Source organism: Manacus candei, unplaced genomic scaffold (genome assembly GCF_025592945.1).
Source record: "Manacus candei isolate 608988 ecotype Guabito, Panama unplaced genomic scaffold, ASM2559294v1 h1tg000126l, whole genome shotgun sequence".
NCBI classification, from domain to species: Eukaryota; Metazoa; Chordata; class Aves; order Passeriformes; family Pipridae; genus Manacus; species Manacus candei.
In genome coordinates, this window is record NW_026138174.1 from 625,800 (window position 1) to 649,556 (window position 23,757).

Sequence of the window (23,757 nt, forward strand, 5' to 3'; positions counted from 1 at the left end):
GTGGTTTTAAAAATCATTTGCTTTAAATGCAGTTGAGGTGATAAATCACTACTGCAAGTCAGTATCCCCATGTGCTGTGGAGATCAGTACCTTGAAGCCTGGCTCCTGAAAGACCCGAGCCTCAAACTCAATTGACTTCAGTTCAAAGAAGAAGTAAGCTTTCCCTGAAATGCTCCCCCTGGACAGGTGTTTATAAATAAACACTTCCCTACAAGTGGGTTCTCTGGTGTCTGAAATGGTGCCTGTTCACACTGCAGCCCACCTCTCCGTGAGCAGGGTATTTTCACAAAGCTCGTAGGAACTTGATTTTCTTTGAGAGATCAATTGGCTGAGATTTGTCAATAGGTTCAAAAGATTTCAGGGGTGTGGAAGTGACGAAGATACAAGCGCACGCAGCAGGATTGCATAAGCCTCATTTCTGCAGGAATCAGGATAAAAAGTTGCAGCAATATAAAAATAAATAACTGAGCAGGCATAATTACTAAAAAATGCCAGTAGCTGGCCAAAATTTCACTTCTGCTGAGGGCAAAAGGAAAGGGGAGAGCTGTCATTTTCCTCAGTGTTCAGGTACTTCAGCCTGTGATATCTGCTTTTTGAGAAGTCAGGACATTTCACACGTAAAAACATCTCTCTCTGAAATAAAGAACATGGAATCTTCTTATCCTATAAGGGAACAATAAAATCTACTGAAATTGGTAGATGAAATGGCATTTTTTTCTGTTGCTAATAATTCATTTAACTCATGGCAGCAATACAGATCTATTCATGGAATTCAGTGCTGCCAATGCTGCCTTTCATCCATCGTATGAAGTGTTTAAAGCTGACAAGTTATTTCACTGTTAGGGGGATCAATGCAAACACAGCTATACAGATCAGAGAGGCATCTACATCTGCATGATGAAATAGTCTCCATGGCCTTAACACTTCTGAGTGTCCAAGAGTGATCCTAAAGGGAGCTAACTGGTAAAATCCCACTCGAGTTGCTAAATCTGAATTAACTACCAGCACAGTTAGTGCACAGCATCTCACGTGCCACTCAGAAGATAATGTCTGTAAAATCCCTTGCAAAAAATCTTTGACTGAGGTGGGGTTTTGATATACTTGGAAAATATCTAGTTTACTTGAAAAATAATCTAACATTCTAAGGATACTAAAGTCAGAAATTTTGCACTACTGAAGAGTATAATCATTTCTCATTTTATTGATGACCTATGGCACCACAGAATCAGAGAATTATTTTCTCATCAATATAGAACCAGCTAGAAAATCCTGCTGTTTGGCAGAGCACAACCCCTAACCCAGGGAAGTGACCTATTGACTGAAAAACAACAGCAAATCTAAGTGGTCTGCTAGCCCAGTTAATTTGTTCTGATACATTTCCCTTTTGTAGGAGTTAAATATTAGAAACTTCAATTATAACCCCAGAATCCCACAAATACCTGATTTTCTCAATTTTCAGTTCAGCTTTGTGTTTAAAGAGTGTTGTCTTCTTATGTATCTTGTAGATTTTAAATCCTGTCACATGTATTCTCTTTAAAGAGATTTAAAGGTATTTCTCTTTAAAGAAGAACACATGTACAAACAAGGAATTTTCATTCTCTCTGATAATTTGGGATGCTGACCAGGAGCGCTGCTGATTGCTGTGCCCAGGATAATACGCCGTGGCAGAGAGGGTACATATTTGTCACTGAAGGGACAGGTTAAAATCAAATGGTTGCTGCACATTTCCTCTCTTATTTAATATTTTTATTTGCTCTCCTTTCTCTACACAGTCTTCTGGACAATCCCTTTGTGCTTATGGTTTTCCTGACCCCTTCATTATCCTACATTAACTTCTTGTTAAAGACTTTCCTGCTGTGAAACCTAGAAACTTTCTTCCTTCCCCCAGTGAGATCTTAACTTAGAAAGAACAGTTATAGCAATAATTCAATTGGGGGAAGAAAAAAATAACACAGCTGCTTAGCCATGCTATTCAGCACTAATTTTTTTTTCCTTTCAACCTTCTTACTTAAATTTTTCACCTTTTTTTAGGAATGGAAGCTGTCTGGAGCACAAATTTTGTTCTCATCTTTGTTGAAAACACATAATACTAATTATTCATGCGAAAGTAGTTCTAAATTTAAACAAAAAGTAAATCGCAACCTGAAATACATTTTTTTAAAAAGGTAGCAATCACTCCAGGTAATTCAGCTCAATTTTGACTGTTAGCACACAAGTTTAGCTTCTTGAGATAGATCAAAAATGCTCCCAAAATAAACTTTCCTACAGCATTTCCAGCACAGCCTTAAAAAGAGCTGGAGACGAAAAATCTTGGAAGTCTGCTGCACCAAGGCAAGAGGTCAAAGTGCTTGTACAAATTGGTAAAGAAGTCATGTTTTATCAGTGACACTGCAATTACAGACGTTTGATTTCTGTTTGTAGGACAAGGTCCTCTCACTGATGGAGAACCCACCAGGCAGGGAAAGAAAGGGATCTTTGTCTGAGCAGCAGCACATGACAGGCATCCCTGTGACTGCTCGACTGACGCAGCCCAGGCTGCCGTGGCTCAGGCTCTCCCAACTCTTGCTGTGTTCCACTCCTATGAGCTGGAGCCTGCCCAACTCTTCGCCAAAAAAACAACAAAAAAACCCCAAACCAAAAACCAACCCACGACAACGGCCTTTGAAAGAGGTGGCTGTGTTCATTGTCAAAATAAATAGAGAGAAGAAGAACAAACTACAGCCCCCTGGGCAGTGCTTGGCCTGGCTGTTCCCAGAACAAGCTCGCTTCTAGATTGCAGCAGGTATCTTTCCCAGAGCTGAAGGGCTCTCCAAGGAAGTGTTTTCTTTTTTTTTTTTTCTTCCCTCAGGCGTTTCAATGGGAAAGTTAAAAATAAATGAAACAAATCAATGCCTTTTGGCTGCTGCTGTTTCAGCTGATGCCTCCTCTAGCAAAACATAAGCTTGATATGCCTGAGAGCTCTTCATGAGAGGAAAATGGGCTTCTCCACACAAGATTTTACAACTGCAGACTTCCTTCCTTATGACTTTGAATAATGTTTTGCTTCTGAATGTTTATGTTTCCCAGCTAACAGTGAATATATGAAATAGCTCTTCTGTGCAGTGGGAAGCAATCTAACAAGCCTGAGCTACACAAGGCCACTGGGGGAGTTTACAAATGCTTGGAGAGCACATGATGAGCAACCCAGGTGGATGGCATCACTCAAGGGAGTTCTCTGACAGACCAGGGACAGTACTGTGCCTGGAGAGGAGCAGACAACCAGCCCAAGCAAAAGGGGCACCTTAACCTCAAGCTGAATGTAGGTACCCAAATTTGTGGTCTTGGTTGCGGGCTTGCTAGCTCTGTGGGAAAATCTATAAGCAAAAGAAGGCAAGCTGGGCTGATCTGGGTTTTGCAGGGCCTGTCTTACCCTAATTAGGCACTGCGGGAAGTGAATGAGTGGAGGAATAAATAGCATGTTGACCCAACAGAGAGTTGGGGAAGAAAATAATCTCCTTGGGGTTAAAATTGTATGAAATTCTTGGGTTTATGTGGTTTTATTGACTGGGACAAAACAACATTGGAGGAAACTGAGGGGACTGAAGATGACTTTCTAGAGAAGTGCCATCAGTCTGGGAATAGAATCCAACCCCATCAGTATCCCCCAAGAACTTCAATTCAGCTCTTGCAGGGAGCAGAAATCTATCTCTCCCTCCAAGGCAGAAGCTAAAAGAGGGGCTGGAGAGGTACACTGCTGTGTTAGGTACAGAGACATCAGGAAAAACTAGTGTGTGCATCAACTTCCCAGCCACTACAGAATGACAAGGTGAACTCCACATTTGTAAGTGACCCTAAAAAAAAAAAATAATTTTGTGGAGGAAGCCACTGGCAGCAGAACGTTTTAAAAATCCTCTCATACTAGGTATTTTTCTGTGTTTTTGCAAGCATGGAGTGGCACAAGTGTCACTAACAAATAGCCCCCTACTATCAGAGATCTCGTAAGGATGAATTCAAAACTGCCCTTAGGCATTTCACAGGAAGCCAGAAATCATATTTGATGGTATAAGGGGTAAGAGGATTTACATACAGGATATTTTAGTAAAAAAGAAAAGACAGAAGAAGAGTACAGCCAGAGGCTGTTGCCCTACTGGTCAGGGTGAGGGTACAAAGTTCTTCATTCCACAAAATCTATCTCACCAGCCATCATTTAGTCTGAGATTACTCAAGTCTGTGAGTGGACTGTGCAGGGATAGCAGTCCACAAAGGATGCAACTCTTAACAGACTGCCTGTGAAACAGAAGTAGCTGACAAGAGCAGGGCAGAGAGCCACAGCCCAGCACACAAGACATGGAGCACTTTATAGTGCAGTACAGGGACTTGAGAGGTAACACCTCTGCCCCATGGCCTCTGAGTCCAGGTGACACAGTGCCAGCACAGCACAGCACCCCTACACAGGCAACCAAAGGAGTCTGGCCTATCCTTTGTGTGTGGGGACTCAGAGGAGGGGCTTCTTGGGCACTGCTCTGTTCAGGAAGACCCACATCCATTGGAGGAGGCAGCTGAGCCTGGCAAGGGGATGCACCAGAACTAGAGCCAAGTGGTCTTTAGGTCACCATGAACACTCTCCAGACTGGATGTCCCTCAAACACTTTTAAATTCCCTTCAGAATTCTCCCCTGGGTTCATGCCTGTTGGTCAGAAGGGGAAGGGAGATGGGCCCAGTTGTACCCTGTGAAGGCCATGCTGGTCAGAGATGGGTGCTGGGCTGGGCTTCTTCTCCCACAGCACTCAAACCTGTCAGGCACAGAGGGACTGACAACCAGCTCCTCACCAGGACACACTGCTTGACCATCCTCTAGTGGCCACTGGCTCCCCCTGCTTCATCACCTCCTGCCCGGCTTCCCAACCACGGAACTCAGCCAGGCAGTGCCCAGGGCATGGAGCCAGCCCTTCTTCTCCCTGTGTCTCCCTCCAAAATCCTACAGTGGTCTAGCAGACAGGGAAAGCAGCATGGGGCTGGCTAGCCCCAGGCTTCCTGGCCCTTCAAGAGGAAGGCGGCAGGCTCTCTTACACCATGCTTCAATAATTTACTAGGCAGGCACTAACAGCTTCCCCCTCTGTTGCAACAAGCAAGTCAAAAACAGGAGAGCAGAAGCATCCATCTCTGACATTCCTGCAGGTTTTCTGTAATGGATCACTTTTGATTAATTAGCAAAACAAGTTTGAAACAGCCTGCAGGATACTTGGTGTGTGCTTGTGTCTCAAACTGGAACAGGAAACTGATCCTCTCTCTATAAAACATGAACATAAAAAATCTGCACTTATTGTTTCCACTTTCACAGGGGTCCTCTTTTCTCTGCCGTCCATGCAGAAAAGACAAAATATCTTAAACATTTTTGTTATCGTGCTAGACAAAAATGCAAAAAAATATTTTTTGATTTGCCTTTCCCTCTCTGACCTGTGAGCACAGAGCCATTGCTCGACAGAACGTAGCACAAACACACAGGGTGCCATTTCTCCTGTAGGTTTACTGTCTAGAGTTACGTCAGTTAAAAACTGAGTCAGGGACTGGCTTCCTACAGCTTGTTACCAGTTCAACACTTGATGCTCAGCTTATCTTTGACACAGTCCCATGATGCTGAACGTGCTACCAGTCTCAGCCTGGATGGGCAATGCTTACTCTGGAGTCTCTTGAACAGCAGCACGCAGTGTGAAGCAAATGTCTTAAGATGCTCACTCAGAAACTTTTTGTTAATTTATTATATGTTGCCTGAACCACCAAAAAAAAACCCAAAAAAGCACCAAACACCAAAATACTGTGAAAGACAGCAACTTTATCCATTTTTTTTTCCTGAAGAATTAGTCTAAGGCCCTGCACGCTTTCCCACGCTCGCAGATTGCGGGTTATAAATGCGTGGGAGTAATGCAGTTTCGATCAGTCAGGTAGGCTGGGTTTCTGTTAGCTGGCTGCATACCTTTGAGCCCTATCAGCACACAGTGATCAGTGGAATTCCTGGCATTTTTGTCATAGCATCAGAGGCAGTGCTTTACAGAGTAAATACCAATGACCTGCTGTTCTGTCAGGGCTCTGTACTTACCTTTTATTTTCAAGTCAAAGGTTAGGCCTATTTATGTAAATCCTCAGCCATGGGCCAAGTAATCTGACCTCCTGGTTTTCATTCTCCTAATTGTTTCAGGTATTTTTCTTGAAAAGTTTGGTCAGTTAAAGCTAGGGATCTTTTTTTTTAAGGCGCCTTTGAAGGGCTCTAGGGGCTTTCATAGCCCACCCAGTTTGCAAAGTGGAAACATCAGTGACCTGATGCCCTGGGCACTTATTTAAAATTCATTACCAGGAAATAAGGTTTTGATATATAGCCCCTCTATGCTGAAGAATATCTTAGAGAACATATGCATGCCATTTTTTACTTTGGATTATGTGATCTCTGAAGCTGCATAGAGAGGCAATAATAAATTATACTCCTGTTTGCCCTTCATTTCTAATAAGAACGTTATTCAGCTGTAGATAGTTTTGACTTCCCACATGCTGGCCACTGCTTACAATTCCTTTGTTACTTCACGCTTGGCCATGCCATTTTATTCATAAAAGGGTGTCCAAAGCTGTGTAACAAGAAAAAGAAATTTACTGTTTTTTCAAGCCTTTTCTCTGAGATTCAGCCCTGCTTATATTCTAAGATTAAAAAGCAAGATGAATATCTTCTGAATAAGAGAGAAATACAGCCATTTTACTCATACATAAAGGAGTACAGCTACTCTAGATTTTGTCCTATCACCCATGGGTATAGAAGCTATGTATTTCCCATATGACCAAGAATAGCCATAGATAGCTCCATTGTGGTTGTTATTCTCTCCTCTCTTCAGGTATATTAAAACTGGAAACCCTTATCATATCATGGCTTCCACTTCTGACCATGGATAAGCCACATAAAATGCATGCTATCGCATTTCAGCATGTATTTCTGCCCTATTCTTCCTCCTGTTAAGTCTCACTTTGAGGTATGCACTGGAAAAAAAGAATAATTACATATACAAGAATAATATGTTCTTTAAATGGTGATGATACCGGAGCTCATGCTACTATTAGAAAGCAGCAGCTCTAAAATGGAATTTGGCTTCTGCATTTTAGGCCTGTGGGGACTGAAAGCACATTCTGAGAGCTGAAGTTTCAACTTCTAGGGCATTCATTATGCAGCCAATTCTCCAGGTGTATTCCTTTTAATTATTGGAATAGCCATTTGTCTGCTCCTGAAAAAAAGGGAATGTAAGAAACCAGGCTAAGTGAGAAGCACCATTTACATTCTTCACTGCTGTGTGCTATTGCCTTGAATTAAAATGTTCATTTTTTCAACCCTCAGGTAACTACAGCCTCATTCTGGGGAAAAAAAAGTAATCCTGCATCCTATACCCAGAAACAAAGGAACACTGAGGAAACATCAAGGAAATAAGGTCAAGTCCCTCCATCTGAAAGCATTAGTAGGTAAAACACATAGGCTGGGCTAGAGTTAACAGAAATTGCCAAGGCAAACAGATGAGAGATGGAGGCATAAAATAATGACAATGGCTGGCCAGTGGAAATAGAAGTCAAACTGTCAGAAAAGGTGAAATTACAGTCAGGCTCCCAGGCCTTCACAAAATGTGGAACCCACACTTACGAGAGAAATTGTATGTTGGGACTTCTCCCCACCTTTCATGATTTCACAGGCCACTTCCCACACTCAGCTACAATTGCTCAATATCTCTGCAGCAACTGCAACTATTACTTACATGCCAAATTTTGAAAATACTTTGACTTTCTTTGAACTGAAGGAGTCGTCATTGTTTGGTAAGGCAAGTTGCCAGGGGACACCATTTGAGACCATGCTCTGAAGCCGTGCTTCCTACTAGTAATACCCAAGTGCACATTTCTATTGATACTTCTGGACCCCTTAAAGAAGAAGACAGGACCAAATCATTACCAGACTGAGCTCTATTTCTTTTCATACATAGCTATCTTCCTAACATTAAATGGACGTGACTGCACAGCCTACCCATGCCCAGATGAGTGATGTTAAGATTCACCACAAGCATTTTTAGCACGTGCAGTGAAATTCTCCGTGCCTTCACCAGCACTGAATGCATCGTGCACGCTGGGTTACAAAACACATGAGGAGAGGGCATAGAATAAAACCCATGAGTTTGGGGACAGTGAGATCTTCTCTCCTTGGGGCCAACCAGCATAGGATGAGGCCAAGGCACCGACACCAGCTCATTTGCTTTCCCAAGATATGCCCAAATTAAGCCAGCATCACCCCAGGTGCATGGCAGGGAGCCTTTGTGCCTCTCTATACAGCCTATATGCAAAGTCTGGTTAAAAAGCCCACGCTCAGATAAACTGAGATATAACATACAACAGGGGACCGAAGGTCTGTGAGTGGATGCAGTGGAGCAGCAGGAAGGATAAGCTTCTGTAAGCTGTGGTTCCCCAAGAGTTTGACTAATCCAAGTCCTGTCACTCCCTTGTCACTCCAGCCACAAATTCCAGCCAGCTGTTGCGTGCCAGAGCAAGGCCTTGCTATGACCCTGCCCTGATGAGCTGGTTCAGGGAGTTAAACCAGGTAAAAAGTAACTCTGCAGGAAAAAGCTGAGGTCTTCAAGAAGTTCAGTTCCCTGGAGTGGCTCATGACAGCTTCATGCAAATATCAGTGCTGGCAAGGAGAGAGGGAGCAAGGTTCAGGACCAAACTATGATAGCTCCGACTTTAGATAGGCCTAAATCGATTTGGACACAAGCCCTTACACAAAGAGCTAAACTACTCTGTGTAACGTCACAAGCATGAAATAATTGCCCAAACTACTGCTCACATTCCTATTTACACAGCAAGTCCCTGCTTCAGAAGAGTTCATGAGGACACATTTTTCTGAGGCAACATACATTTTTCTTCTGTGCAGAAAAAGAACCATCTTCTTCCACACACCTCTCAAATGCATCTGCCAGCTAAGCTGCTTGACCCTTAATTTTTCTGCTGGGTCCCTAACCAGATATAAGAGCTGAACCCTGTGGGCTATTCAGCAGGACTTGAACAGCTGATCAGATCTCTGCCAGCTTTTACAGGCTTTTTGAAAGACAAAAAGAGCATTCCAGTTCAGCTCAGTTGGGCTAGCTAAACCACAGCATTCCCAACTGAGTCCAGCAGGTTTTGACTCAGCCCTATTGTTCTTAGGCACATGGTAGACACAACTCTTATTGCTTCCTATTTTGTTGTTTTGTTTTGTCCTAAAGCATTGCCTCTCGTTCCTCTCTCATTCTTGGCAGTGTTTCATGGGATTTTGTGTTTTAAACACACGGCTCTCAGAACCAACAATTCTTCTACAGATATTTCCACTTCCCTCTGCAGTCATCCCTTTTCTCTTTAGAGACAGCATGATCTTATATCACTTTTGACTAAAAGATACATGATCCTTGACAGCTTCTTGGCCTTACTCCAGAAAAACACACTATTTTATTTACTGTCCATGTAAGCCTGCCTGGAAGTCATAGAGACATAAGCCATTTTCTATTGATGTTTCATTTACCCGTAAAAAGTTTTTAATATACTTACCTCAGATGTCCACCTCTACAAGTTAACTTATGTTTTCCTACTTACTCTTTCACAAGGCTACTGATATTGGGATGTACAAGACCCTGACAGTAGCTCAATTGGTTAGAACATGTTGCTAATAACACCAAAGTTTGTGGATTTGATCCCTGTACAGGCCATTGTTAAGAGTTGGACTTGATGATCCTTGTGGGTCCCTTCCACCTCAGAATATTCTGTGAAAACTAGTTATACATATGATGCACACAATAGCCAACCTACTCAGTGACTGGGTTGTCTTGTTTAAAACACCGTCATGATCCTCAGTGCTTTATATGGTGCTTACTAGTATGACACGGCCAGTTTTGTCATCTTGGTCAAAGGCACAGAAAACCTACCCCATGTTTTAATGCAGCTTTAGCATTTTGCACACTTCCTCAACACAGACCAGATCCCAAAATTACCATAATTTAGCCACGGGATACATATTTGTGCAACTTTAAGAGCACTGCCACAGGGCCCATTTGGGCACAGATGCACACACATCCCTGATCCCCCAGCGGGACCTGTGACTGTGCACCATTTGGGCCTGGTCCCAGAGCTATCCCAACCAGGGCACTCCTTCCCTGCCCACGTGCACCCGGGTTTCCCTCTCCAGGAAGGCAGGGTACACACACTGGTTTGGTGCAAACTGGCATGTCCACACAAGCAGACGTGTGGCCAGGAGCCCTGCCTGTGTGGTGCGTTGCAATGTATCCCACGATGTACAAACAGTCCTTGTGCTTGGGACAAAAATCCTCCCTCAGAGAAGGTGTGAGGACAGTGAGAGTGGAAATGCCTGTGCAAGCTTGCATAGCTGCCTTAATCCTGTGACACAGTCTCTCTCATTTCTTGACTTAAACACCCTCGCTACATCCACATGCTTTTCCTGTCTTTCACTCTCCGCCAGTGGTCTGAAAACCAGTCTGGGCTTTAACCAGAAGTTCACACACAGGAGAAATGGAATGGTTTCCAGCCCTGTCTTCACGCTGCTTGGCTGGGGTGTGAAATGAGGCTTCATTCTCAGGGGAAATATTTGGGTCACAGTCAGGGATGGAGATGACCTACTTCAGTATCCTTGGGAATTACTTTTACTCTCCATTTCTTACTCAAGAGCCATGCCCAGACAGATGTATTACCGCAATATCGCAACTGTCCCAGTAAAACCTGCCAGCCCTGGCTGATCTTGGCACCCCTCCTAATACCCCTGGAACCATTCACCCCTTCTGGCTGAGCTGCTGGCATGGGAATAGACAGAGGATCTCGGCAAGCCGCACCAGCCCATCCTTGCCCTTTGGTAAATGCGCAGGATCGGCCCTTTACAGAGGGATGTTTCAGCAGATGCAACACAATTATGTCAATATCAAGACACAGCAGATTTCTCTCCGACATAATTTCGTCAAATCAAGAAAAATGTCCTAATTCCTACAGTGGTAAATTGTCTCCCTTCCCCCCCCCAGATACAGCATTAACCTTCTCTACTCAAGCAACCCACTCACCGGATTGCTGATAGCTACTAATTAAAAAGGTTTTCAACTGACTGCAAAACTGGACTGAGTGAAATGATGAGTATCACGGCTATAGATATGAATTTTAATTTGGATTTCTGAAGTAGGCAATCACAGTTTATATGGATATGTATATATATTTGTATGCATCTTTACTTATATGTTTCTGCGTATTACACAGAGCATGGCCCTCCCGTGTGTGTGGGTATGGAGAGAAAGACAAAAGTTGTGAATTCAAATTTCAGATGTCGAGTGGAAGATGAAGAATTTTTAATCCCTTAGAAATGTTCCTTCCACAGGCTAGGAAGAAGTCCACTTCCCAGGACTGCCCGAAGTCTGCCTAAGGGCAATTTCTTCCATCCTGGCTTCTGTTGACAAGATCACAACTCTGGACCCTGTCAGCTGAGACATCGAAGTTGAAAGTAGCTGTAGTTTTGAAGCTCAGAGCCAGAGGTAATAAGACTTTGAAAAGAGGAGTGGTTGTTAACTCTCGCTGGATGACTCAGGACATTTCAGTTTCCTCCCGAAGAGCTTTGGATTTAATCTGTTTGTGTTTTCACACCCCAAAATGAAGCAAATTCAGAAGCTGAAGTCTGATCTGGATGGCTGCAAAAAAATGCTTGAAATGCGACTTGAGTGAACCCTAGAGGCTCATTATATGGAAGGTACCCTCCTCAGCAGTAACTGGAAATATCATGTTCCTGTTACAAAAGATACACAGTCCTTCTTCTTTGAAGACAATTTCCAAAACAGTTTTTCACATAAGAAAAAAATGAGAAATTTTGTGAAAAGAAAAGAAACAGCAATTTTCTGGGACCTGACAGAACTAGCTGCAGAGCTGCACAGACATAATCTCTCCTGTTTATGAAGAGACAAAATGTCTCTCCAAAAAGCCTTTCTCCATTCATTTCTACAGAAGCATGGCTTACACCCCCTTCTAAGGACTGAGCTTCGTTTCCCTAAGATGTTGTTCTGCCTCCTCACAACTGAAGTCCTTCCCCATTCATTTCCCTCTTAAACAACAAACAGACATATCAAAGAGGCTTTTTTTTTCTACATTTGTTTTCTGTCCAGCTATAAATTAATTGATTTAAACTGATAGGCCAGAGGCAGATTTTTGGTTTTCTGAAATCTAACCATTCAAATCTTAGTTTATAGAAAATGAGCAAGAGAAGTCAACTGTGCCTCAGTCATCAGGGTTTTCAGGGAGGAGGGAGAAATGGAGACGGCTTTCAAAAATCTGGTCTTTATTCATCCCAGGGGCAAATTAGTTTTCATTCACTCTAGCAAAGCAAGGTGTAGAACCATTCCATCACTAGTCTGTTTTTAAAAGGATTTCAACAAGAGATATGAACTGTGCCTTCATTTTCAATCTATAGAAGCGTTGTGGAAGTGTTTCTTTAAAGGAAAGAGGCGTTAAGAAATGTTATTGAAATGTGGGAAAATAAATAACTTTTATCCCTCATGATCAATATCACTAAAGGCAAGAAGACTGTCAGAGGCCTAAATCTGAGACAGAGCTGAAACTCCCCCTGTTGGCACCTGGTGAGCCATGCCTGAAAACCGTCCTCCCCCTGTCTGCACAAATGTTTGGGAATTTATTTCAAATGAACAGGTACAAATCCTCAGCTATTTGCTCCTTAATGCCATCCAGGAGAGAAATTATCCAGATCCTCTAAAATCTGTGCCACTGCTTCTCACTGTGCCTCCTGCTTGGCAAGCTGTGAGATCTGAAAGTGGAATATCCCCACATAATGGTGCAGGCTGGTGAGGAGAAACTGCAAAGTAAGAACGAAAATTAACCACAGGGTGCAGTTCAGCAAAAAATAAAACATTCAAGGAAAAGGAGCCTCAAGCCATCCTGAGAGTCTGGGGAGGAGGGAGATGACAGGTATCAGGTAGAGCTTTTGCTATCCTTGGGTTCACAAGGTGGTGATGACACTATCAGTTGATTCATCTATCTCCAGAAAAAAAAACCCAAACAAAAACAAATAAACAAATTGATCTAAAGAGGTGGACCCTATCCAATGGCAGAAAAAAAAATTAGAAAGAGGAAGAATTACAGGTGCTAGTCTGGTTTTGGGTAGAAAATGACTGTAAATTGCTGAATCCAACTAATAAGCCCACTCACTTTGTGTCAGGAAAGCTACATATCCTGGAGGGATTCTTCAGGGACTGAGTTTCAGTCATCCTGCCAACTGCATTTGCTGTCATTTGGAGCAAATTCTTACAGTCCTTTCTCTTTTTTTTTTTTTTTGCCTGTCATAATTAACTTCCCAGACCATCTTTATACACATGGATTAGGGTTAGCACAGGCAGTATGGTTTGCCTGCAGACTGAACATATGCTGTGGGTCTTCTTGTTCCTGCCTTGTACCTAATGGTTCTTCTAACTCTTGAAATTCAGAGAAATGCATCTGAGGATGCCAAGGACAAGAACTAACAAGACTGTTAGCACTGCAGAGACAATACAACTCTGAGAAAACCAAGCAGCACCTATTCTGCCATGTGGACCACCAATACCTACATCTGCTAACCTACTGAGTGTAGAAACATTACTTTTGACATTGATGTCAAAGCCTTGCAGATACTATTTGCTGGCTGAGAGTTCCCAGCATTGTTTGCCACACAGAAATGTAGGCAGATTGCTGTTCCAAACATGTTGTGAAAATTACTGTATAGAAGTCCTCTTTATATAAAATAACTTCACCATGACGTGGCTGAGTGAGGGATTTGTGTGACTATGGAAAGGGCTGCACAGCACAGCCTTGAGACATGAGATCTGGGAGGAGACATCCCACCCCTGTCTCAGAGAAAGCAGGAGGTAGAGAGATTGCCTTAAGCCGTGCCCAGATTATTCTTTTCAAGGGAGGGAGCATTTTGCAGCTAGGGTCAAATTCTGTTCCTCAATGCACACTGAATGTGTCCTTTCCTCTACAGAGTCCTACTGACCCAAGTGCAAACCCTCAAGGAGTGGAGTGCTGTCCATGATGACTACAGATGGCGGGATCTCATTCTGCTGTATCGACCCTGCAGTTCTGCAGTTCCTGCTGTAGCTGTGCTACACTAGCAGGAGGTCTGCTCTGATCTTTCCCTTCTTGTGAAATCATTATCCCAAGAAAAGCTAGCTAGTCATTAAATATTAAACAAAATTAAACTCAGTACATGCAGTTGTTCTGACAATTCATTTTACTGACAGCAGAATTTTGTTCCTGCTTTTCAGATAAAAATGTGAAGAGACTACACAAGTGTTTTAGCACTGCACTAAAAAGCAAATATGGTTTCTGTCTGTTCACCCATGACAGGAAGAGTTAACCACAGGCACACTGCCCCACAATGTACCACATCATGAGCAGGAAGCCAAGTTCAGGCATCCTTTATATTGCCACTGTTCTTACCAGCACAGAGTTTCTCACCTCTGTGCAATGCCCCTCTGGCCTTCCCTCTTCTCAGTTCTTGCTTGTGAGCCAAGTGGATCACACACATGCTTCTGGCAGAGCCCTAAGGAGCTCACTCCTTGCCCCCCTGCTGTGGCATTTCTGAACTGGAGCAAACCCCATATAGACCTGGACCATGATGGAAATCATATTTAAAACAGTCTTTTTATGATAAATCATTTGTGGGGCTCCTTGGAGGTCTTACTAAGCCCTCACAGAGTACAGGGGTGACAAAGGCACAGGAAAAGAGCCAGCAGATGCCAGCAGGTAATCAGTGCTGGATGTGGGACCACCAGTGGGAGGTCTCTCCAGAGCAGCCCCTGGCAGCTCCATGTCCTGAGTGGGACATCCATCCTGAGTGTCCTGCTGGAGGCCACCATACACAGGTGTGTTACCTGTGAGAACATTTGTCAATCACCTAATTTGAATTCACAGGCATTAGCACTGGCTGTCCCAAGACACCGATGTGCTGGAAGGATGCCACCCACAGCACCGTGCATCCCAATGCTGGACAGAAACAGATGTGGAGGGTCCACGAAGAAGAGCAAGGCTGTGGACAACATGTAGAGCAGGCCCTGTGGAGGCTGCTGGTCAGGAGTTTCCTTCCTGGGTGTCAGCTGCAGCTCAGCACTTTGACCCAGAGCTTACGCAGACGTGAGATGCTCCCCCAGCCCTGTGACGCTGCTTCCCTGAGAGCAGCAGTGAAGAGCTGAAAGCAGCAGCTTCACAGTCTGTTTTGCTGTGGTCACGAAGGTCTGCTCTGAGCACCAGCACTTCATCCCAGGAATAGCAACAAAAAGTTTGAGCACGGTTTCACGCCTTTTCATGAGCTGCACACAATGAGCAAATTTCCTTTGAGCATCCCTTACATCCTTACACAGGAGTCCTAAGGCTACCACCAGCCTGGCCTTAAGGCCACCTGGGGCATCCACTGTCTTTTCTCAAATGTGTTTACAACGAAATATCTACTTTTACTTTAGGATTGCTTCAAATTCTAACACGTTCTTCTTTATTTCTTTAGAACAAACTGTTCGTAGTTTTATAGGTTTTGTTCTTTTCTGAACGTGCAATCTGCAAATGAATTAACTTCACTTTCAGCCTCAAGTGCTTCTGCGGAAGCATTTCAAAGTGAAGGAACTTTGGAAAAATAATCTTCTAGAGTGCTTTGAGAAAACCGAAAATCACATTAAGTGACTTTGAATTATTGCAATGTGTTAAAGGACTTAAATGCCTAAAGCTGGAATTTTTTAAGGTTCTTCTGAATGTTCAGAGAGAGAAATATATAACATAATACACCTTAATGTTTTCACTAGTTCTTTAGTCTCCAATCGAGTTCTCTAAATGATTACAATGCTATGCTTTATTCATAAAAGGTGAAATTCATTCATTCTACGTGAATCCTTACTCATCAATCAGGGCAACAAGTAGGATATGAAGGGAAGATAAACTGCACTGTTCAAAATAAGTAGACTAGCAGAGTGATTCAGAGCACTTAAAATTAGGCTCCTGTTCTGAATCATCCTCTAGAGAAGTCTCTCTTTCTCCAGTAAGTACAAGGGGAGTTTAGAAGACAGGTCTCCTTTGACTGAAATAAGCCACTGTGAATTAGCCCTTTCACTCAGACCATCATTTTCCTCACAGATCCATGATGTTGTGCTTCTGGATCCTTTCTCTACATGGCTTCACTGTGGGGTTGTCATCCCCATTTACAGTGAATTCTCATTTTCCTGAATGTTGCAATCATCCTTGAAAGATGTAAAACACAATCAGCAGGAAAAAAAAATTTGCAAACAAAGGAAAAAGAGAGAAGAGCTGAATAAACAATAAAAATATCAGTGCCAAAGGACATTGGTCTTTGTTGTCTGTAGCAGCACAACACTTGGGACCTTTCCCTTGTTCTTACTGCTAAAAGTAATGAAGAAAAACCTGCCTGAAAATATTTATTTATACTTGAAATACATTAGTTGGACCATATTTACAGTCAGTATGTATCCACTTTACTTGATCGTTTCAGCACCCACATTCTGTATATTTAACAGTAAAATTCACAATTTGCACTGCTTGGTGTGCTACAGAAGCCATTCAATCAGAGAATAGAAATTATTTGACCGCAAATTTGCAACTGTAAATATTTATATCTAAGCATTTGTAAGTGATGTGCAGTACAAGAATAATTGCCAAATCAATTCAAAAGGCAAAACTGAATAAATTAATTTGCCTATGAATTATTCATGATTTTTACCTTTTCATATTGCAAGTTCATTATTTCTCTGTGTAACCAGTAAGCAGCTAATATGACTGAGTGAATTTAAAATATCGATTAGTCTTCTGGATACACTATTCAGAGCTTTTAATCAGCAGAAGATTTCAATAAATATTAAACTTGCATTTGGGGAAAATATGAGAAATCTCGATTCTAGGAATAACGCATGCTTATCCCAGAGTATAAGGAAAAAGCATTTGCAATTAATCCAAAATATCCAGAGAATTTTCCATACCTATTTAGCTCAAATGAATGTAATAATAAAGTGCTCAAGAATTAATTGGCCAGGAATCTTGCAGGCTGGAAGGACCGAATTTGAGATATTTGATTGATCTCGGGAAGATCCATCTAAAAGACAAACCCTGAGAATATCCCAACCAGTTATACACTGTGGAGAGAAGCCATAATTTTCTCCAAAGGTCAGAGAAATCTCACACTTCTTTTGTAAGGAAGAAAAGCCACAAGACACACCTCTTATACCTTGGCAAGCCTGGGAAACCCTGTGAATGGCTTGGAGGCAGGAAATGAGAGCAGCTCCTGGGAGGGTTTGCAGTTCCATTGTGAGATGGGGCTCAAGGACAGACCAGGGGTGTTGGCTTGGCTCCCACACCTCCACAGCTGGGCATGGGGGTGACCCCACAGCCCCCCACGCAGCACAGCCTTGTGGACACCCAGGTGCCACAGTCCAGGCACAACATCTGTGCTGGAACTGCCCACGAACCCAAAACATCTCCAGAGCTGCCCACACCTGCCTCTGACCTTCCTCGGGTCCGTCACGTTGTGTTTCTGACCTCAGGCAACGATTTGGAACAGAAGTGCTGCAGGTCTGTGTGATTTGTGCTCTAGTGGTTGGAAAAACAAGAGCAATAGTCTCTCTGGGAGACATCTTCCCAGTTACTAAGGTACAAAACAACAGGAACAAGATTTGGAGTGATGGGGGTTTGTCAGCTAAGTCAGTCAGAAATGCTTTTAGAGCTTTGCAGAGTCTGAGGCTGGTGATACAGATTTTATACTAGATTGTTTTATCCCAATTATTTCCACTTGTTTTCTCATGTTTTGTTTAGCTGTGTATGTGTTTGTACGAGGGAGAGGAGATAAAAAAAGTATCGCCAGGCACATTTAGCTACAGCTGCAGAGATGGTCCAGTCTCAGATCTTATCTTCAGAGGGAGACACCACTCTACAGTTAATCCATGCAGCAACTTCAAAAAGCAGATTGCTGGTGACAGATTCTGGTTTATGAGACCAGATAGTCCAACCTTACAGGTTACTTTACAGTATGAGGAGGTGTGTACATCTGCTCTGCTTAGAAGCTTCAAGTACAGAGATATTTCCAGATAAGACCAACTTGTCTCTGTAAGAAAAGCAGTGAGCAGAGGCTGCAGCACAGAGGGTGTCTGCAGACAGACAAGATGTAGTAGCTATTAGATTTTGAGTGCTCTATTCAGCTAATCTGCTTCTCCAGGCTTTGCTTCGTTTTGGTGAGGCACTCAGAGTAGCAAAGGAAACATTTTTCAGTGTGCGGAAATCTACAAGGAGCTGGAAGACATACAGCATTACTGTGAGCAACAGAAATGAAGAAGTCATAGAAATTAAAGCTCATGAGGGACTTCAAGGCTGTCACCTAGCTCAGCCCTCCTTTTATGAACCAGGACCAAATATTAATAGGTTATACCTAAAAGATGTTTGTGAAGATGAAGGAAGAGGTTAGTGTTGAGAAGGACCCCAGACTGCCCAGCTGAAGTCATTCCACTCTTTCATCATGCAGGTTGTTCTACCTCTACTGAAATCCACCTTAAATTTCCAAAGCATTAAACCAAGCTTTGAGAAGCTAAAATGAATAGCTAAACTATTGGCAAATTTGTGCAATACACGGTACACAGGGAAGAAGCTTTTTCTGTTTCAGTGTGTACCAGCTAAAGATTTATGTACAGATAAGGAAAGCCCTGGGAAACAAAGGAAATTGTCTGTATTCCTTGTGCTTTAAGAAAAAAGAAAATTGGAGTCTATGTGCAAGACCATTCTTAGCTGGTCCACACTGCTGTTAATAAAGTGCAGAATTCAGATGAATTCAACACACAAATCATGTATTTATCAATCTATGCCAGTCAAGTTAGTTGCATAGCTGCAGCTAAAAAAGATTACCTTAGCCTGGGTGGGTTTTCTTGGGCTCCTCCAGACTACAAGAGTCTTAAAAAGACTCCCTGGATGTCCTCTGCAGCATCTTGTCTCTCTCCGCTGAACAATTTACTCTCACAGAGCAAATGCAAGGAGGCAAGGCACTCCATGTTACACATGGGCTTCATGAGTTCTTACACTGGACCAGTATCAAACAATTCAAAATAAATTTGGAGGTATCTTTAAATTGACTACCATAGGCCAACCTTCCTAGCTGAATGCTTCACTTCACTCAGAGCTAGCTATAATGAATGAGTTAGCTTTGTAAAAATAAATGGAGCAGCTTTGCAAAGGATAAATGGTCATCAGACTTAAATGAGGCATTTATCACAGAATTACTGGTAAAGAACTTCTAAAACTACCAAATTATTTAAAACTCAGCTTCAGCCTAGGGTGACATTTCTATTTTTTGCAATACCATATTGCTAACTAAAACAGCGTTGTTCCACCCTGATCTCTAAATCTTCCTCTGCCATACTGCTGCTTAGCTGACACTATCCACCTGGCATTTGTATTCCCCTTCCTAAATGTCACAGTTGGTACATCGAACATTCTTTTGTTTATTCACCTATTCATCTCTGTGACAAATTCTCTATTCATCTCTCTGTCTGACCAAGTTCATTTTAAACTCTGATCATGTCCTCCAGAAGATCTTGCAACACCACCAACTGAAGTGTCAAATTTTAAAAGCATCTCTTCCATCAGTCAAATTGTTTGTAAAAGAAAGAGGTAGTTCTGCATCCTATTGTACATCAGAAGCAGCATAAGTTGTATTAGAATCCTTCTTGCTTGACAGCCCTGACTGTCTTTGAGAACAACTTGTAGGCATTTGCAAAACTGGCTGACAGTGATCATCATTTGGCATTGCCATGCTCATATGGAGTGCAGACCAGTTGTATTTTTCACAGAGTCTGGAGACCATTCAGGGCAGGAATGTGAGGAATCTCCTGACTGAACTTGATTTGTGAATGTGTTTGAGTTTGCAAATCCCCATTTAAAAAGTGGACCATGTTCTGTCATCACTGGCTCAGGGAAGAGCAAGTGTGGGGAACGGTCGGAGCCAAATGTTTCACATGTTCACTTGAGGAGGGAACAGAGAAAACATTCAGCCATATATTCAGAACTTTAAAAGCCCTGTACAATCACAGAAATAAGACTTCAGGTTAACTGTCAATCACTGTTAATGTATGTTAATGACAAACCACATACGTGAAATCAGTGCAGACCCTTCACTGGCTTCTTCCAGTGAGGAATATTTTATCCAAGTGCCCTTGGCAGGGGGAATAGTCACAGTGCAGGCTTCTCCCTCCTCATCTTCAGTGTAAGCAGCTAAGGGGCAGGAGAAAGCTCCAGATAAGCATTTGAAAAGCATGAAGGTTTCTTAAAGCTTTTTTAAGCTTCACTTTTGTTCAAGGGAGAAGTTTAGCACAGTAAATTTCTGGAGTACTTCCTCATTTTGTTCAGGCTGAGCTTGGCAATACAGGGTTTCTGGAAACTTGCAGTTCCTGATGAATGGCAGGAAGATTTTCAAGTTTCCTATCAGACATGTATTAATTTGATTCAGTCCAAGCTTGGGGGAAAGCTTCTAGATACAGGAGGAACAGCTGCAGCAGTCACGCACTGATTTTCCCACTGGCATGTCCAACACTCTGGGCTAACCCAGGTTCTTGCTGGTCCCATTGGCACAATGCTCCATGTTCTCCCTTGTGTAGGATGGACAACCAAATTTTTCCCACTCCACAGCTGTCAAAATTGAGAATATTTTTCGCTTGCTTTCCAAGGTGTTTCTTCTGCACACCATGCTGTACCTTCTGCCTTCCTCACTCCTTTCCTTTGAACGTGTCCATGGGGACACTCTACCTTTATAATTTGCCTTCTCCCCATAGTTCCATCTTTTTACATTATGTTTGTTGGTTTTTACCCCAAAATTTCCAGTTTGCACACCCACAGAAAAGAGAGAATGATAAACAAACCCTAAGTATCTTACCAGGAGCAAATTACTGTGAGATATTTACTGAAGCAAGTGTTCCTCTGATTTATCACTCCACTCCCTCATTCCTATTGCTCACTCCTACTACTGAGGCTATATGGAGCAAGTAATCCCTACAAAGAGCGAGCTTGACCTTTATATTTCCCAATAAAGGATGTAGCAAACTTTGGTGCAATATCATCAGATTTCCTTCAAATAGATTATCTTATCCCTACAGACACAACACAAGAACCCAAAACACAATGAAAGGGTTTGCTGCTGCAGGTAGATTGTTCCTTAATAATTTGGGCATGCATGCCAATAACTGAGCCAAAGCTGAGACTATTTGATTAACCATTAATTTTTAGAATTACTGGAAAGCAGTTTCAAAATCACTAAGAATCACAACACTGATTTGAAAAAGAATCAGAACAAGAGTCTTACCATCACCATGGATACAACTAATGTGGACTCAGGATTTAACCAAAAAGCCTGGAACTTCATACTTACGGTGTTGGACAGAGTAGCTTATTTAATATCAATAATATTTTTAATATGCTCTACTTATAAAACTGTAATCAATGTACAAGGCAAATCTTGCTCTGTTTTTTATTGGACTACAAGAATCATGGAAGCACTCATCATTAGTTACTTCATGTTTTTGGTTGTGTACTACCTGTGACATCAGCACAGTTCAACACAACAACCAGGAAAGCTGATAGTGACGTTTCCAGTTCAAGATAAGCATTTTGAGAGTAACTATTGCTTTCCTGTATTCCCATCGAGTCTGAATGTCAACCAAGTCACTCTTCTGATGTAACACAAATGCTATTCATTTACTCCATTATGACCCAGATCATAAAAATATTCAGATACTTTACTCCCAGAGATTTTGGTGAGCTTCAGGTATTTGAATGCCTTTAATAATCTGGATCCCTCACTTGGGTTTACTGTCAGTGATGGATCAAAAACAGTGGAATGCTGATGGGTATTTGGTCTTGTTCCAGCCTCAGCACTCCTCACGACTCTATTATCATTTTTCCTTCACTGACACCTTCAGAACCTTGTGGAAGATCTCAGCTGCAAAAGCCAATGCAGCTACAGACACACAGTACCAATTGCAGAGAGCAGGCACAGCTGAAGGGGGGCAGGAATGATTTTCACTGGTGCCTTCACATAAACTTTCTTTAAAATAGCACAAAACACCCAGTTGTATCAGACTGAACTAAATGTGCATTCAGCCCAGCATTCTGGCTTGGACAGTGACCACATGCCTAGAGAAAAGTTTAAGGACAAGGTAAAGATAACATGGTTTTACCCTGACACGCCCAGTTTCCAGCAATTTCTTAAACTAAAAGCAGTTTTTCTGACACTTCTTTACAAGACCTTCTTCTGTGATGTCTCTAACTGCCTTCTGAGCACTGAATTGACATTGTGCCCTGTGACAGGGAATGTCACACTTCATTGTGATGTGGAATGCAGCTCCTTACAAAAAGAGTGGGCTTAAATGATGCTTCTACTTTCCTGGGATTGATGGCCCTCTTAACTCCAGCATTATTTTTTATAACCTGATGTAAATAGGAACATTTAGTAATTACACATCACAAACATAGATACTTCATAGAGTCACAGAAAGGTTTGGGATGGAAGGGATCTTTAAAGATCATCCAGTCCAACCACTTTCCTATCTTCTTTCAGGTGCCTTCCAATTTAGACCCGGAATCAAGGGCTAAGTCCATCTGCTCAGATATGTCCAGACAATTGCAAGCAATTCTAGCCCAGAAGCCATGGTAGCTACATTTGTTCAACACAGTATTACAGATAAAAAGTCTTTTTCTTCTTCCTTTTCTCCCCATAAAATTTCACCTGGAACTCAAAAAATAACCTTCCAGATAACAGAAATTAGTACATTGCCACAAAATGTTTCCGTTTCAGCGAGCCAGTATTTCTGGCAAAAAATCAAACTCAAACCTATTTGGTGAGGAATTTCAAAGTAGCTGTAATGAATTACTTAACTAGGCTCCCCAGGCCTTGCTCATCGTTCAATATATGTGCTGATCTCTTCCTGATGGCATTTGGCTCAGTTTTGTATCCCTGAAAAATAAACAGAAGGATTTGCCAGTGGCTTCGGTGAGAACAGATTGAGGCTATAAAGAAATCAGGACAATTTTCTTCTGGAAACTGGTAGCTTTCTGTTAATAGAGGAATCAAGAGGAAGAGAAAGCAGCATGACCTGTGGAAACATTTCATTATCTCAAAACATCCAGCCTTTTTGAAAAGGAGGATGTGCAATTAAAATGCAGAGATTGAAAAAAAAGTATCTCGTAGTGTGCAGCCCTGGAAGCAGCTTCTGTGAGCCAGGAGAGGAAGGCAGGGAAATGGCAGTGGGTACTCAGCCACTAAAGTCCTCTCAGAGGTGGGTGAGAGAGGACTGAGCTGCCTTCTCTGCCTGGTGTCCAGCAGGATCAGTGTCCAGCACCAGCTTAGCTCACACACACTGGCTGATGTGCATTTTCTATGGAGAGTCTGACGAGGAAATGAGAAAAGGATATTTTCTGAAGTCCTCTGCATCCATCTTCAATGAAATAAGGAAGCAAGAAACCTGCAGTTGCTGAATGTTGGATGTATCAAATCCAGGACTGATGGCACAGCTTTTTGCAACTCTTTTCTAGCTTCATTTTACACTAAAAATACATTATGCCATTTCCTAAAAGATTTCACAAATGCTTCTAGGGCACTAGGAAGCGAGTAATTCTCTTTATCCTGACACAAAAAAAAGTCTCAGTTCCTCATTAACCTTTTTACAGGATGCGATC

The 23,757-nt window shown here is 42.3% G+C and overlaps 1 long non-coding RNA gene across 4 annotated transcripts in view; it reads right to left on the reverse strand.

Moving 5' to 3' along the window:
- Positions 1-23,757, reverse strand: part of LOC127462350 (uncharacterized) — a 43,432-nt gene that overhangs the window by 12,558 nt on the left and 7,117 nt on the right. For 2 of the 4 annotated variants that reach the window (XR_007900417.1, XR_007900418.1), the window contains exon 1: positions 20,182-22,741. The exons of 1 other annotated variant lie outside the window; for it this stretch is intronic. This is a non-coding gene — a long non-coding RNA (uncharacterized LOC127462350). Of the gene's footprint in view, positions 1-20,181; positions 22,742-23,757 lie in introns of those variants that run through there. One more of the 4 variants, XR_007900419.1, reaches the window with a different exon arrangement.